General features: G+C 52.8%; 1 protein-coding gene across 4 annotated transcripts in view; it reads right to left on the bottom strand.

Annotated features, from left to right (window-relative positions):
• Positions 1-15,357, bottom strand: part of Gfra2 (GDNF family receptor alpha 2) — an 84,140-nt gene that overhangs the window by 33,609 nt on the left and 35,174 nt on the right. The gene's annotated exons all lie outside the window — the stretch shown is intronic.

Raw genomic sequence — 15,357 nt, 5'->3', positions numbered from 1 at the left:
ACTTTAAGGCCAGGAAACCCAGATGTCCCTGACACTAAGAAGAGCCATCATTTTCAGAAATCTCAAGAAGGCAGTTCAAGAAATGGAATCGCCCAGGGTTTGCTGAGTGGGGTGGTCACCAGTGCAGAGAAGGCTCGAGGTCCTGGGGGTACGGGCTCCTTTGCCCTAGGACCCAATTGAGGGACGCTGAGAGTTGCAGCACAGGGAGCCCCTGGCCTTGAGGGCAGTGCCTATGGGCATGAGGGGGTCTCTCTGGGTGAGTCTGGGGTCAGTGGACTTCACAGCCAAGCGGGCAACTGGGGCCACTCAGAGTAGATGCTGAAGGGCTCACCTGAGGATCCCCACTGTGACGCTGGCAGGAGGAGCAAAACCAAAGACTGACCAGCAGCCCTGGACTGACCGAGTCCCGAAGCCCAGACAGGCAGCACAGGCAAATGGGGTCTCATTCCTGCTAGCCAGGTCAGGGAGGGGGAACTCGTAGCTGATTTGGAAACATCAGGAAATGTGAACTGACCCCAGAGCACTGTGAAGCAAAATCCACACACTCAAGACTGAGATGTGTCCTAAGAATAGCTCTGATAGGGGCTGGAACAAAGTGGAACCAAAGCACAGGAAACAGAAAAGGCAACTTTCTGGAAAAGAATGAGAGGCCACAAAGAGGTGACCGCAAAGATCTCTTAATGTGACTGGGCACCTCCCCAGACCCCAGAAGCAAGACATGCAGAAGGAAATCACCCATTCAGGGAGGCCAAGAGGGTGGCTGCAGATGGGAGAGCCAAGGCAGGGAGGGGTCTCAGAACCCAGATTCTTCTGGAACGAGAGTCTAGGGCTCCTGAGGTTTGAAGGCTTTAAAAAGTTCATTCTTATCTGCTGGCTGCTCGCTGTCAGGCTGCTTGATTACAAAATCCATTTCCAAATGGGCCGCAGAGCTACAGACTTTTGAGGAGCTAAGGGCATGGTTCATCAGTAACAGTGTCTCCCCAACTTCCTGCCTCCCAGGTGCCAGCTTCTTCACTAGGGGGCAGCTCGAGGTCCACATGGCCCAGTCTGCAGGCCCCAACCTCCCTCAACCCTCAAACTCCCCACAGATCTGCAGACACTACCCTGAGCCTAGTCCCTGGCCTGCCCAAAGCCCAGGATCAGGCAGAGAAGGGTGGTTTCTCATTAGGGTGGACAGATCACAACATACAGCATCTATCCACAGTATCTGGTCAGCGTGAGAGGCTGAAGCCACAGCACCACCACCCAGGCCTCACCTCAGCACCCCAAGTCTGAATGTCTGCCCGCTCAATTCTCCAGGAAAGAGGGGACCAAGGGAGAAGAAACCCCAGCCACGCCTCTATTTTAACCACCCAGCAGGTTATACCGGGCCCGCATCTGAGCTGGGGGCTGCTGGAAACCCTGCTCTAGTTAAAATACATCTATCTGCAGCATTCAGAAAATAGCTAGCTACAGTATTGCTTTCAGCTATAATGGAAAACTGATGGCTTTTATCTCCCCAACTTTATGACTATTGATGGGATAGAGGCTGAGGTTTGATGACCATTTAATAGCCGACCCTGCGCAGTTAGAGTAGCATCAGAAAGCAATGAAAGCGCCGAGATGATTGTCTGGCAGAGAATTCTCTGCCGAGGTCCAGGAAGCAAAACAACCACCCTCCCCAGGCTCCAACAGAAGAAAGAAAAAAATCAAAGTCATCATCGTTTCTGTTTCTCCCCCTCCTTTTGGCCATTGACCTCTGGGAGGTTGATCCAAAGGGGAGAGAGGGGTGGGGGGACGAGAGCGATCCAGACCTGAGCCCTCACAGAGAAAGCAAAGGGACTGTGGGCTGGGGACCCCACCTCATGGGCTCCTCCACTGCCCCACCCCTCCCTGCCCAGACTTCAGCACCCCTGGACAGGCAGGCTCTGGCAAGGGGCTCAGGACAGTCGGTCAAGTACTCTGGGACAGAGCTGGAGGAAAGAGAAGGAAGCAGAAATGATGTTCCGTTTGCCAAGAATGGGCTGGCACAAGGTCCAATAGGTCTGAGACCTTCTGCCCATCACTAGAAGCCAACAGCCATCTCCAAGGCTCTGTGTATCCAAGCACCAAGCCTTACTGCCATTCTGTCCCTGCCCCTCCTGGGAGGATCTGCCCAGCAGCCCCATCACTACCTGCCCTTGCTCCTGTTGGTACAGATCCAGGTCTGCAGGCCAGCGTGTGAGCTGAGAGACAGCCCGTGTTCAAACTTTGTAGCATTTCACTACAGGTGAGCCTCCCTGAAAATCCAAAATCAGACACGCTCTGAAATCGGAAACTCTTTTTGAGCCCTGACATGACACCATGTGTGAAAAAGTCCACCTATGACACTTGGCTTTATGCACAAAACTGGGTAAAATATTATATAAAATCAGGCTGGGGATGTAGCTGGAATATCTGTGTGGCATGAGCAAGGCCCTGTGTTCTATTCCCCAGCACTGTAAAAAAAAAAAAAAAGTATAAAATTACCTTCAAGCTATGTACATAAAGTATATAGAAAACATAAATGAATTTCACATTCAGACTCAGGTCCCATCCCCAAGATATCTCATTAAGAATGTGCAAATATTCTAACACCCAAAAAAAATCCATAATCTGAAACACTTCTAGTCCCCAACAAGTGGGATAAGCAAGACTTGACCTAGACCTTACAGTTGTTCTCTCCGTCTACGGTCACGAGATGGATGGCATGGACTTCCATTTTTTTAACAAGGAAAACTGAGGCTCAGAAATGTTTTCTCTCTCCAGTGTGGGGCCCAGGTATTTGACTCTATGCAAGTTCACACTCTGCCACTCCAAGTGCTTCCCAGAGCAGGGCACTGGCCAGAGAGAGGAACCAGATCCTGTCACACTATAGCTGTGTGACTTTGGGTAATAGCTTTATCTCTCTGGGCTTTAGTTTGTTTATCTGCAAAATGGAAATTCCATTGGGATGATCTGTTAGGTCTCCTCTACCTCTTTTTTAAGGTGTAATCGTGATTCCTTGGGGCTTTAACAGTCACCTTCTCAAGCACACCCATGGCTTCCTTGGCACCCCAGTTGCCACCTTTCCACCCAGCACACAGCTCCATCCCGCCATGAATAAGACTGAGGTGCATGCTCCATTGTCACAGCCCTGGTGTCTTCTGAGCTCCTAGGTTGTCACTTGGTAGCTACCACATGTTGATTTTTTAGGGATTTCAAATTGTTCCTGAAGGGAGTAGGGGAGAGTTAGCAAGGAGCAGGCAATGACCCTTGTTTGGCTTATTTAAAACAGAAACAAAATCCTTAGGGAAACAGTGGAGAAAGGGGGCCACCACCCCAGACCTCCAAAGGCTCAGCCTGGCCGACGTTCTCCAGCCCTCTCCATGTGCTCCACGGACCCTGCGCTCAACGTGGCCAGCCAGCTTATATGTTTAATGATGCCAACACACTGACTCCGAAAATCTTCCGCTTTAGGCATCATCTCTCCTTGAGTCTCGGGGTGGTGGCTAAAGAGGCCCTTACATATTCCTAAACCCACTGACCGGTGGAGTCCTCACCCTGAGTGTCACCTTCAGTTATAGGAAACCAGACCGCTCTCCTTAATGGCACAGCCAAACCACAACTGCAAACTACCCAGAAACTCCCCTCCCACTCTAAGGAAGACCACTTATTCTAGCTTCCTGGGGAAACTCCCATGAACTCTCCCAGGAGAGTCCCAAGAACTGTCGGAGGGTCAGTTACCTGAGTGCACCCTCTCCTCAGAAAGCCTAGAATGTGGCTGTTGGCCACCATCAGGCCGTGGGACCCAGACACATTTCTCAGACGATAAGAGTGAACAGACAGGTGTACAGAGACCAGGTACACAGACCGTTCACAGGCACACAGCCCACAGGGGAAACCAGATGGCCATTAAAAACCAGTATACCTGCACGGGCTGAGATGGATAATTGCTGACCATGTATTTAGAGAAAAAGGTAGCTTATCAAATAGCACACCCTGCACGATGTCATTTTGTTAGAATATGTGTATGCACTTTTTTTTTTTTTTTTTTGAGGCGCTGGGGATTGAACCCAGGACCTTGTGCTTGCAAGGCAAGCATTCTACCAACTGAGCTATATCCCCAGCCCCACATTTATTTTTAAAGAACGTATTCTCCATACTCCAGGGTATCTGGATTGGGATGTTTTCCCTCTAAGTACACATTTCTGTCTTGCCTGAACTATTTCTTCTAATGAGCACATACCACTTTTATAATCAGTAAAAACCATAAAGCAAATTTCATTTTGAGAATTAGGAAAGAAAGAGGGAAAAGAAGGAAGGCGAAAGAAGAGAGGATAAGAGGAAGGGACCCACGGTCTACTCCCCCTCTTTCCTGCAGACAGGCGGCCCCAGCTTCACTCTATCGGAGGGGACCCGAGCAGGTTACCTGGCTGACGCTCATCCAATGTGGCCAGAGGCCTCTGCCTCTGCTCCTGCACCACCCAAGGCCACCCATGCTAACTTCCAAAAAGATCACAGGGTTAGTTATCAGCAGGGGCAGTAGTCCCCGCTCCACACCCTCAGGGATCAGCTCCAGGATTCCCACAGATGCCAAACTCCAAAGGTGCTCAAGTTCTTTTGAGGTATAGATAATGTGCAGTGCCCTGTGTATGGTAGGTCATCTCTGGGTGACTCAGACTCCCTACCAGAATGCACATGGTATGTAAATACTTATTATACTGCATTTTATTTGTACTATTTTTATTGTTATGTTGTTATCTTTCATTATAGTTTTTCTTTCAAATATTTCCAATCTGTGGCTGATGAAACCCATGAATGTGGAACTGTGGATTCAGAGAGCCAAATGTATTAATTAGGGCTTGGTAAATTCCTAACCAGGGTCCACCCACCTGACCACTGTGGCCTCTTATTAAACAGCACGTTGAGAGACCTGTGAGCCTGCTGATGTTGGGGGCTGGCAGGCAGAGGCCTGGCAAGGAGATCCCCTCCGCTCAGGGTCTCTGGGGAATCCAGAGCTCCCCTGTGCCACCCCACAAGCACGAACTCTCCTCCCTCGGCTGGCTCCTTCTGCTCTGAGCATGACAGTCCCTCCCTTTGGGACAAGTCACTGCTCAGTCCGGTTTCCTCCTCCACCTCCTTCTTCCCAGAAGCTTCTGCCCCGAGGACATCCTCCCTCCTCCCTGCCCAGCTGCAGGACCCTAGCTCTCCCAGCCTCCCCAGACGCCTGCTTTCCACGTTGCCTTAACCCCATCATCTCCACCCCAAGCCCTGCCTACCTCCCGAACTCCCAGATAACAAATCTTTCTCATATTTGACTTTTCCACTGGCCCATTTCAAAGGCCTTCAACTAACAATTTTGAAGTCCAAACATCTCCCCACATACCAGCCCTCCATCTCCTTCTCTCGGACAAGCGTGTCTCCACCAGCTGGCCACCAGGACAGAGACCTTGACGTTATCCTGGATCTGCCCTTACTGTTCACCTGCACTTAGTCCCCAGGAACTGGCCTCTGAAGGTCTCTGTCTCTGATCAGCCCTCTTCACTATGCTCTGAGTTGGCCTTATCTCCAGGTCTGCCACAATGTGGCCTCCCAGAAGGCCTCCCTATACAGCCTCCCTCTCTTCCAACCCCTGTGTGCACAGTGGCCAAAGGGGTCTCTCTAAAATAGCAGCTGGACAGTTCACCATCTTGCTGAAAATGGCTCCCCACTTTCTCTGGAGAAAATAAAACTCCTTGCCAAAAAGTACCAGGGCTTTGTGAACTGATCTCCCTGCCTCTCCCTGGTCACCCCTCTCTCACACACATTCCCTCGGCATGGAACAGAAGGGCCACCTACTAGTAATAGGTCTACTCCTCCTTCAGACCAGCACAGACGTCACCTTCATTAGGCCTTCCCTGACCACCCAAACTCAGAGGGCTGGCCCTCCACCTCCCAGCCAGCACCAGCCTGGAACAGCTAAGGGCAGGTCTGAGGCTTATCTCAGCCTTCTGGGAGAGCTCAGCACCCAGGAAGAAAGTTCCACACACACCCTCCTGAATGGGCTGCCAAGCTTCCGTGAAGATCCTTATTTTAACAAAGAAAACAGAGGCTCCTCCATGGATGTTAAAGGATGTGCCCAAGCTCATCAGCCTATGATCTGAAACCAGGGCTGCCCTTTGCTCTTTGACTCTCTTCCTGAGCACATCATGGTACCCAGAATACAGTCCTCAGGAAAGGAGAGAACTGCCCGCTCAGGAGGACTCTAGCCAGGCAGGGTGGAAGCAGCTATCCCCGAATTCCTCTCCCATTCTAAACAAGCAGCAACTCTTTCCTGTTCCTTTGTGCATAACTCAATGTCCCCACTCTATAGGCAGGAGGGTACCAGTGGTGGCCTGAGGTGCTCATCCACCTCAGCAACCCTGCCATAAAGGACCGCCCATGGGAGCCCTCTGAGTCTTGTGAGAGAGACCTGGAAGGGCCCAGAAGCTGGCAGCTGGTCTAAGAGCACCACGGCTGATGCTGCCCCACCAGAGGGAAGTGGGCAGCTTCTTCTCTCAGGCTGCTCATGCAGACGGCAAAGCACCCTGAGGCTGGCTACAGGAACTTCCACCCCAACCCTGAAGCACCATGGAGAGACACCCATCACCGGAGCTGGGCGCCCCCGACCCCCCCTCAGCACTGCTTTAAGAACGTCCTCACTGAAGACTGCAGGTGAGCAGGCAAGGCTCCTCCGGCTGCCCAGGAGCCACCCTGTGTGGGAAGCCAGCCCTCCAGATTGCTCACCAGTGCACAGTGGCACAGAACAAAGGCTCTTCTCACAAGCCAAGGACTCAGGGCTGGAGCAGAAGCTGAGTCAGAGGCGACCGTGTCATGCACAGGGTCTGTTTCACTGCACAGAGACTCCTCCACTTATGATCCAGTTATGCTCGAGACCCATCATAAATTGAAAATGTCTTAAGCTGGAAACGCGTTTAATGCCGCTAACCTACCGAACATCATGGCTTAGCCCAGCCTGTCTTAAACGTGCTGAAAACACATTCACCTACCGCTGGGCAAAATCATCTAACACAAATTCTGTTTATAATGAAGTCTTAACACTTCACACAATTTATTGAATACAGACACTGTGGAGATTGGCTGTTCACCCCCGTGGTTCCAGGGTGACTGGGAGCTTCAACACCGCTGCCCCTGCCCCACGTCACCAGATGGGATCTTATCACATACCCACTAGCCCAGGAAAAAAAATCCAAATTTAAAATTCAAGGTACAGTTTCTACTGAATGCATATCACTTTTCTGTGTGCCATTATAAAATCAAAAACTCCTATAGCTGTCCCAGAGCTAAGAGGTCACAGGGTCACTGTGCCAGAAGCCGTGGTCCTTGGAGCTGCAGAGTGCCAGGGAAGAGAACCTGAGATTGCCCCCAGTGTCAGGGACACCCTCTCTCCTGCCTACCTCCACTTTCACCCCACACTTGCCAAAGCCAAGCCAGTGCTGGGCTGTCCTTGGCCATTCCCCTGCTGAAGGACAAACATCTTCCCTTTCCTTCGTCATCTCCCCCAGCAAACTCTGACCCACCAACTGGCCAGCCTTTCTTTGGCATCTGGTGTCTGGAATCACCAGTTCATCCAAACTGTGTAGAAGAGCCATCAGGGCCCTCCACCTCCCCAGCCCAGTGATTCCCTGTGTGTCCTCATCCCCTGGACCTCTCAACAGTAGCTGGCACAGCTGTCCCCTCCCTCTTTTTCAGAACACATCCTCTGACTCCTGGGCCCACCAAACCAACACCAAACACTGGGCACTTCCGGCACGCCTGGCCTGTTCTCAGTCCTCTCACGCTGGACTCTCCGTAGGAGAACCCTCTAGCTTTCATTACCAGAGCCATGCTGACGACCCCCAGATATGACTGTCTTGAAGGTGCCGAAATGAACATGCCCAATGTTGGATTCCTGCTCACTCTCCTTACCCAAGTCTTCACCATCTCAGAAAATGACACCGTCACCCACCGAACTGCTTGAGCCAGAAGCCTGTGAGTCACCACTGAGTCCCTCCATCCCCTCACTCCCACCTTCAGGGTAGATGGCTTCCATCTCCAAAGTCTCCGCGGTTCATCTACTCATCTCTCTCCACACGACCACCGGCCGGGGCTGAGCTGCTGATCCAGGGATATGAAAACGACCTCCTCCCTCATCTGCCATTGCTCTGGCATTGCTCTGCACACCAGGCACACAGGCCCTGTGGGATCTAACCCTGCCTGCCACGTCCTGTGCCTCTGCCCCTGACCCCTCTGTTCCAGCCACTCACCTCCTCTCAGCAACGCCAAGCCTTCCCACCTTGCAGCATCTGCCATGCCGCACCCTCTGGTGAAACGTCCTCTCTCCCATCTGCTCCTGCTGGCTCCTCCTTCTTCAGGTCTCAGTTCAAATGTCGCCTCCTCAGATGAAATTTTCCTGACTCCTGTGCAAACAGGTGCCTCCTTCCGTGCCCCCTGTTATTCTCTATTTCTATAGCCTGCTCATTTCAACCCTTTTAATTAAGATCAAGTGTCCTTTATCCAAATGCTGGAGACCAGAAGAGCTTCCAATTTGAGATACCTTCCGATTTTGGAATATTTGCATGTACATAATGAGGTATCTTGGGAACGGGACCCAAGTCTAAACACAAAATTCATTGCTGTTTCATGTACCCCTTACATCCATAGCTAGGAGATAATTTTATACAATATTTCGGGTGCACCTGAAGTTTGACTGTGACTCGGTCAGGTGTGGAATTTTCCATTTGTGTCATTGTTGGTGCTCAAAAAGTTTGTGACTTTGGAGCATCTGGCATTTCAGATTTTCAGATCTGGGATGCTCAACCAGGATAAACGTATCTGCATATGAGTCTACCATCTACCTCCTTCAACAGATTGTGAGTTCCGAGGGGGCGGGGACCACCTCTGCTGTCTCTGAGATACAGCTACCGCTTAACACAGTGCCTGGCCAGGAAAGCCCACACAGTAAAGACCTGTTAAATAAATAAACAGACCCAGTATAATGAAAGAATGAAAAAGCAGAGACCTAATCAGGTAGAAAAATACCGCGTGCCTTACACAGACAAGCTCTAGAGAGCATCTGTGTGGAGTCTCCAGAAGACAGGTTTAGGGAGGTGGCAACCGGACAGTCTTGACAAAAGGCAAGTGCAAGTTCTGCGGAGACTGAGACCCAATGTTGAAACCCTAATCCCCAGTGGATCTGGAAGTGGAGCCTTTGGGAGGTGACTGGGATTAGATGAGGTCGTGAGGGCGGGGCCCTTGAGGGGTGGCTGACGACGCGTCTGCCCTGCACCGCAAACACACAGGCCAGCTGCAGGTGAGGCTGCGTGGACTCTAATTCCCGTACTCTGCATAAGTGGCATTTCCCTGAAGGGCTCATTCTTATCCCAACCCCCAGAGACGAGGTGGGTCCTAAATCGCAGCCCCACCTCACTAGGCAGGGCTGTGCCTCACCTGCAAGGGCGATGCCTGGAAAGCGGGCTGGATGGGGAAGGCCAAGGGCCTCCAGGCACAGCCGTGCTACTAACTCTGCAGTGGCCACAGCAGCAAGACGCACAAGCCCTCTCTTGCAAACTAGGTATCTAGGTTGGAGCTTCCTTCTGAGCGTTTCCCCAGAACCTTGAGGACAGTAATATTCAACATGCCACGGAAGTTCCAGGAAGCGCCATTTGGACACCTGTGGCCTGGAGTGAAAGGCGAGTAGGGTCCCCACGGAGAGCAGCAACAGGGGCCAGCACAGATGCACAGGGAAAGGCAGTTCTCGTCTCTGACAGGGCTGAGGAACCTGCACAGGCAGAGCCTCCCTGCTGGGGCAGCCTCGGGGGCAGGCCTCCATCAGCATGGCTGCTCCAGGGGGCAGCTCTGCTCTGAGGTTGGACACTGAGCTCTGCTCAAGGCCACAAAGGGCCCTGAGAGATTGATCTGCCTGGGGCTCATTGCTCCCAAGAAAGGAATGCCCTCCAACTCCACCAGAGTGGACCTAGGAGGTGGCAGAGTAGAACTGGGATTTCGAGAGAAACTGAGTGAACATGCTATCACCAACGACAACATGGCTCTCCTCCCACCACAGAGGAGATCAACACAGTGTCCTACCACCACACCCAGGAGGGCAAGGACCTCCAGCCCCTCCTTCATTAACTCTCCAACCATAACACAATGCCAGATCCAACACCAGGGACCAAGGAATCACTGAGAGAGGAAGAGAGGAATTACCGTGAGACCCCCAGTCTTCCACTCTAGGCAACCTGCTAGACCCAGGAATGACAGACCGGCTTCCTATTGAGGATCCATCCTGCCTTTCCTGTGTCTGTGGCAGGCATTACTAATCAATCACAGTCCTCTTTGCTTACTGAGCCAGGAGGCAGATTTGACATCATTCCCCAGGGAACCCATCCAAGTCGATCTTTCAGAGAAAGCAGAGGTTCTCGAACTTTAAATCAAAGAAACCTTGGAGAATCTAATGGACACAAGTTTCTTTCTAGGAGATATACCCAAAACTTAGAGCCCAATTTCAAGGTATTCAAGAACTCTCCCTTAAAAGGAATGAAGGTCTGGATGCCTCTGAGTCACCCACCTGTATGTAAATACTGACTTAATGCCACTTAGAAATGATCTGGTGAACACACCAGCCAAACAGCCCCTACAGCGTAAAAAGAGGTTGAGTGACAATCCAAAGGAGCCAAGAATCAAATCCCAGACCTGTTCCTCCCTGCCGCCTGAAGTCGGTGGATCCTCCCCACGCAGGCAAGGGGACAGCTGGCTGGAGGCACTCCTCCACTCCCGGGACAGCCCAAGGGAGGGGACAACTCCCTCTGCGTCCCAATGATCCTCGCAGACAAGGGCAGCATCCACTGCACAAAGGGACCTGGACCGCTGGGGCAGCTCCAGGCTGGAGTCTATTTATACACATCCCCGGCACCCAGAGGTTAAATTACAGCCCCGCAGAAGGCACAGGGCCAGCGGGGAGATATTTATATCCTCCTGGCAGATGAAGAAGAACAGGACATTGTGGAGGGCTGCTTCCAAACGTGGCCTAGAAGGGACACGGTTCACAGGACAACAGAATCACCCTCCCCACAGCCAACACACACACACACACACACACACACACACACACCACTCTCTAAGAACATCTTTGCAAAGAGCTCAGCTGACAGGACAGAAATTGAAAGTTTTGTGTTTTTTGTTTTTGTTTTTTTTAAATGCAGATCATGGCCCACTGGGGAGGTGAACAGAATCCTGCCAAACTCCACAGATTGATTCCAACAAGTTCCAGGCCCCATATCAGAACCTCATAAAGGAAATGCCTATCCTGTCTTCCCTAGATCTCTGGTTAGCTTAAGTCTACCGCCCGAGGCTCCGAGGGCGTGAACTGGGCGAAGGCACAAGGCAGAGTCAAGCTGCTGGGAGGCAACATCTAAGCCAGCTGGGACTGGGGTGGAGCAGCAAGCACCCCTCCCAAAGGCGCCTTCTGACTCTGCTCCAGAGGATGTGGGAGGATTCAGAAGTGCTTCCAATAACCCCAAGGCCCAGTGCGCAGATATCCTTGTTTAATCAAGGTTTCTTCAAACCCAGATCAAGGAAAACCTCCAACGCTTTATCAGTAGTGACATTTAATAAGACAACACAGCGGAGTCTGTTGCACATCACACAGGTGACATCATACAGGCCTGCCACTAGGTGTGCCTCACAGCAAATCAGCGGACTGGTTTTAATGAGGTGCCAGGTAGGCTTTGGCTGAGCTACCCCAAATCTCCTGAGCCAAGATTTGTTCCATGAGAAGCTTGGCCATAACTGGGTCAACTCCCTAAGCAGAAGGAAGGACCAGAGGGGCCAGGCAGGCCTGGCTAAGTCAGGCCCTTAAGCATGGGGAATGTGCTGGGAGATGCTCAAAGATGAGGGACTCATTTCAGGACCATCAGTCCCAGAGAAGCTTTCCTGGACCCCCATCAAGCCAGCTTTGTTCATTAAATTATCCAAGAAATGGGGGTTTCCAGTTCCTGCTCCAAATACATGACATTTTGCTTTCACAAGATTTCCAGCTGTGGATCCCACCTGGAGGGCAGAAACGTGAAGGAGGCCAAGCCCAGCAAAGGAAGGAAGAGAACAGCACGCCTTCCCATGCTCCGTGCAGAACCGAGCACGCTTCCTGCCCTGCAGATGCTCCTCCAGCCACCTGGAACCTCCTGGTGCCATCTGGTCATCTCCACGGCAAGTGGGTTGAGCAGCGCATAGGTGAGCAGGTCAGGCCTGCAGAAGCTGGAAAGATGTCACATCTCCTTCCAGGCAGGCCCACTTCTGGGAAAATACTGGCAAATAGGGCCTTTCAAACCCACCCTTTCATACCATGTACCCTGAGGAGGGTTTGGCCATCTCCTAAGCCAAGCTCATGTCTCCAGGAGCAAACCCAAGTGGCAGGGGCAGGCACAGCAGCAGGCAAACAGGAAAGCCACATGGACAGAATCAAAGCCACAGACTGCAAGACCCTAAGGGTCCTCGGCGATGCCTTGGTTAAGCATCCTTGTCTGATCAGTGACAAAACTGTGGGCATAAGGAGTGAAATGGTCCATTTGGGGCCACTCAGGAGCCCACAGGCAGAGTAAGGAAAAGAGGCAGGTAGAAACCTGCCCCCCAGGCCCCCTGCGTCCACTATCTGCCTGTCATCTCTGCCTCTCATCTATGGTTCTCCCTCACGTAAGTCTCCCAGTCACCTCGAGCCCCAGCTCTGAGTCCTCTGAAGGGCACTTTGCTGGGCACAACATCCCCTAGGTCCCAGCCAGACTCATCCTAGATGTGGGTTCCACCCTCGCTCCCCGCCTCCCTCCTCCGGGTCAGAACTTGCAATCTGCATGTGGGTGGGCGCCGTGGGTGGTGGGAGCAGGCAGACATGGGTTGGAGGGATGTCCTGGTTCAGGACAGGAGCTCGCCCCCTCCTGGGCAACCCGAATCTCCTACTCCCAAAGCGAGCCACGTCCCTGATACAGCAATCTAGATGCAGCACGGTCCGTGAGCCCCCGGGTGCTGTTGTTGAAATCCACATCCCAATGCGAGTGCCAGCATGCCTGGCTCAGCCCCTCTCGGAAACTGTCCACACACAGCTCCTGGGATTCCTCGGTATCAACCCTCGCAAAGCTTAGCCACGTTTAAACACCCGTTCTGGTTCCATGATGTGACATTTATCACCCAATTCTCCTGTTCCCAGCTTCCCCATCTCTGGAAAAACAAACGAATGAAAAACCCTTTTAGTTCTTTAAACAAACAGACATAGACCAAGCCACCAAATTCACGCTGCTCCAAATCCCCGCATCCCACACAAGGCGCAGACCCCAAAGGAACTGCACCGTCCGTGATCCACCTTTCCTCAAAATGTGTCCGCAGTGCTGAGGTCCTGTTCTCTGCCTGAGACTCCCTGTTCAGACGCTGAGTGGCTGAACCTCAGGCTCCCGTCACAGGGACCCTGTGGCCTTCTGGTTTCCTGGGCGCCACTGGCCTGCCCTTCGGCAAAGGGTCCTGAGCTGGGTCGCGGTGGTCCCTACCAGCTCCCTCAAGCCTGGTTCCCCACAGGCTGTCATTCTGCATCACTGTGCATGTGTGGCCTGGTCAGCTCATGTTAGCATCGAGCCCAAGGAGAAGAAGAAACCAGATGCAAGAATCAGCGCACCCACTCCATCACATCTTGGGAGTCACGCGGCCCAGCCAGCGTCCCCCTCAATCCCGGGGACCAAGAAGCTCAGGGCCTCAGGTCAGCACTCCACAGTGGAGGCCCTTGCTTGCTCCTGCCTTCGAGGGGCTCAGTTTCTGCTAACCCTCCTTCATAGGCACAGGATCGGTTTGCATATAAGGTGCACGGTTTTAAGTAAGCAGAGGAGAAGCCCATCCTCTTTCCAGGCCTTCCTGAGCCTTGAGTTAACTCCAGTGCCTTCTTGACACCTCAGCAGAGCTTGTTTCCCAACCAACCAAAGTAGCAGCTCCCCTTCAGTGAGCACGCAGGCCAGCTCCCCCAGGCTGGAAGGCAGCAGTGCCCGCCCCCAGTCCCTCTCCAGGCCCTGGCCCCAGCCCTGCCTCCTTCTGAAGAAGGGAGTTTGTACTCAAGGCCTGCACTTCTACCTCCCTGCCAGGCCTCAGCCACAGCAACACACACACACACACACACACACACACACACACGCATTCTTTGAGACACCGGGGCTTGGCCACTCCCTCCCTCTGAAGCCCCCTTCTCTTCTGGTTTCTGGTGGCCCTCCCACCTCCCCCTCCAGCTCTCGCTGCGCCTCCTCTACCCCTCCCTTACGCAACATCTAGTTTCCAGTAAGTTTCCGCCCTGGCCACCCACGCCAAGGCTGCACTCATCACCTGAACTCTGAGGACGCCCAAACCTGCAGGCATGTCCACCGACCTGCCCACACCACGCGCTGCTGAGGTTTGCGTCACCAAGAAGCTGCCTGAGATCTTACTCCTCAGCCCAGGCCCTCCCTCCAGCCTCATGGCTGAGCTCCAGACCCACAAGTCCCCCAGTGTTGCTGTGGGAATGTCAACAGGCCCCGGGAACCTCTAATACTGCACATCCAACACCACCCCACACCCTGAAGGCTCCATCGCTCCACAGTTATTCACCCAGGAAACACGGCAGAGGCCATCCATGGATCCCCCGAGGAACGTCAATGGAGGGCTCGCCAAGCACCAGCATCCATGTGCAGGGGGAGGTGGGGAGCAAAGAAAGCAGCAACAGTTCTCGACTCCAGGGGACTTTCACTCAGTCACCCAGTTCTTTCAGGTCTACCTGCCACTCTCTGAAACACTCTCCTGTTCCCCACCCCCAGAGTCACCATCCAGGGCAGTATGCCACAGTGGCAAGAAAGCAGTCTCACAGGACGCCAGATCTGAAACACGTGCGCTCCATGACCTTGGGAAGATGCGTCCTGTTTCCTCACCTGACAGATAACGATGATAACACTGCCCACCTCACAACCTTGTGGCAAGATTAAACAAGACAGGAAGCCTTTAGAACAGTGTCCAGAACACAGCACACAGTCTATGAACACCTGCCATGGTCGCAATCCCCGTTAATCCAGCAGCCTCCCGTCATGGCCCCCTCCACAGGTAACCACTGCCTCCGTTCCCCACGAGCCGCTCTCTGTCTCCAGTCCTTTCTGACTAAAAGACCACTGGACTTTTCTTCTCCATCTTGTTTCCCAATTCTCAGCTTAAGCCCCATCCTCTACACCCCGAGGCTGAGGCCAGTGCCCCTCTCTTGTGCTCCCTCCTCTGGAAGAACCCAGCCTTGTCCCTATGAATTAGGACCACTTGTCCCATTATGCTTCCCTGCTTCTTAGAGAGCACCGTGTTCACCTCTGTTTTTCCAGA

The sequence above is a fragment of the Sciurus carolinensis genome, chromosome 4 (genome assembly GCF_902686445.1).
Source record: "Sciurus carolinensis chromosome 4, mSciCar1.2, whole genome shotgun sequence".
Lineage (NCBI taxonomy): Eukaryota > Metazoa > Chordata > Mammalia > Rodentia > Sciuridae > Sciurus > Sciurus carolinensis.
This window is presented reverse-complemented; position numbering and strand designations above follow the sequence as displayed.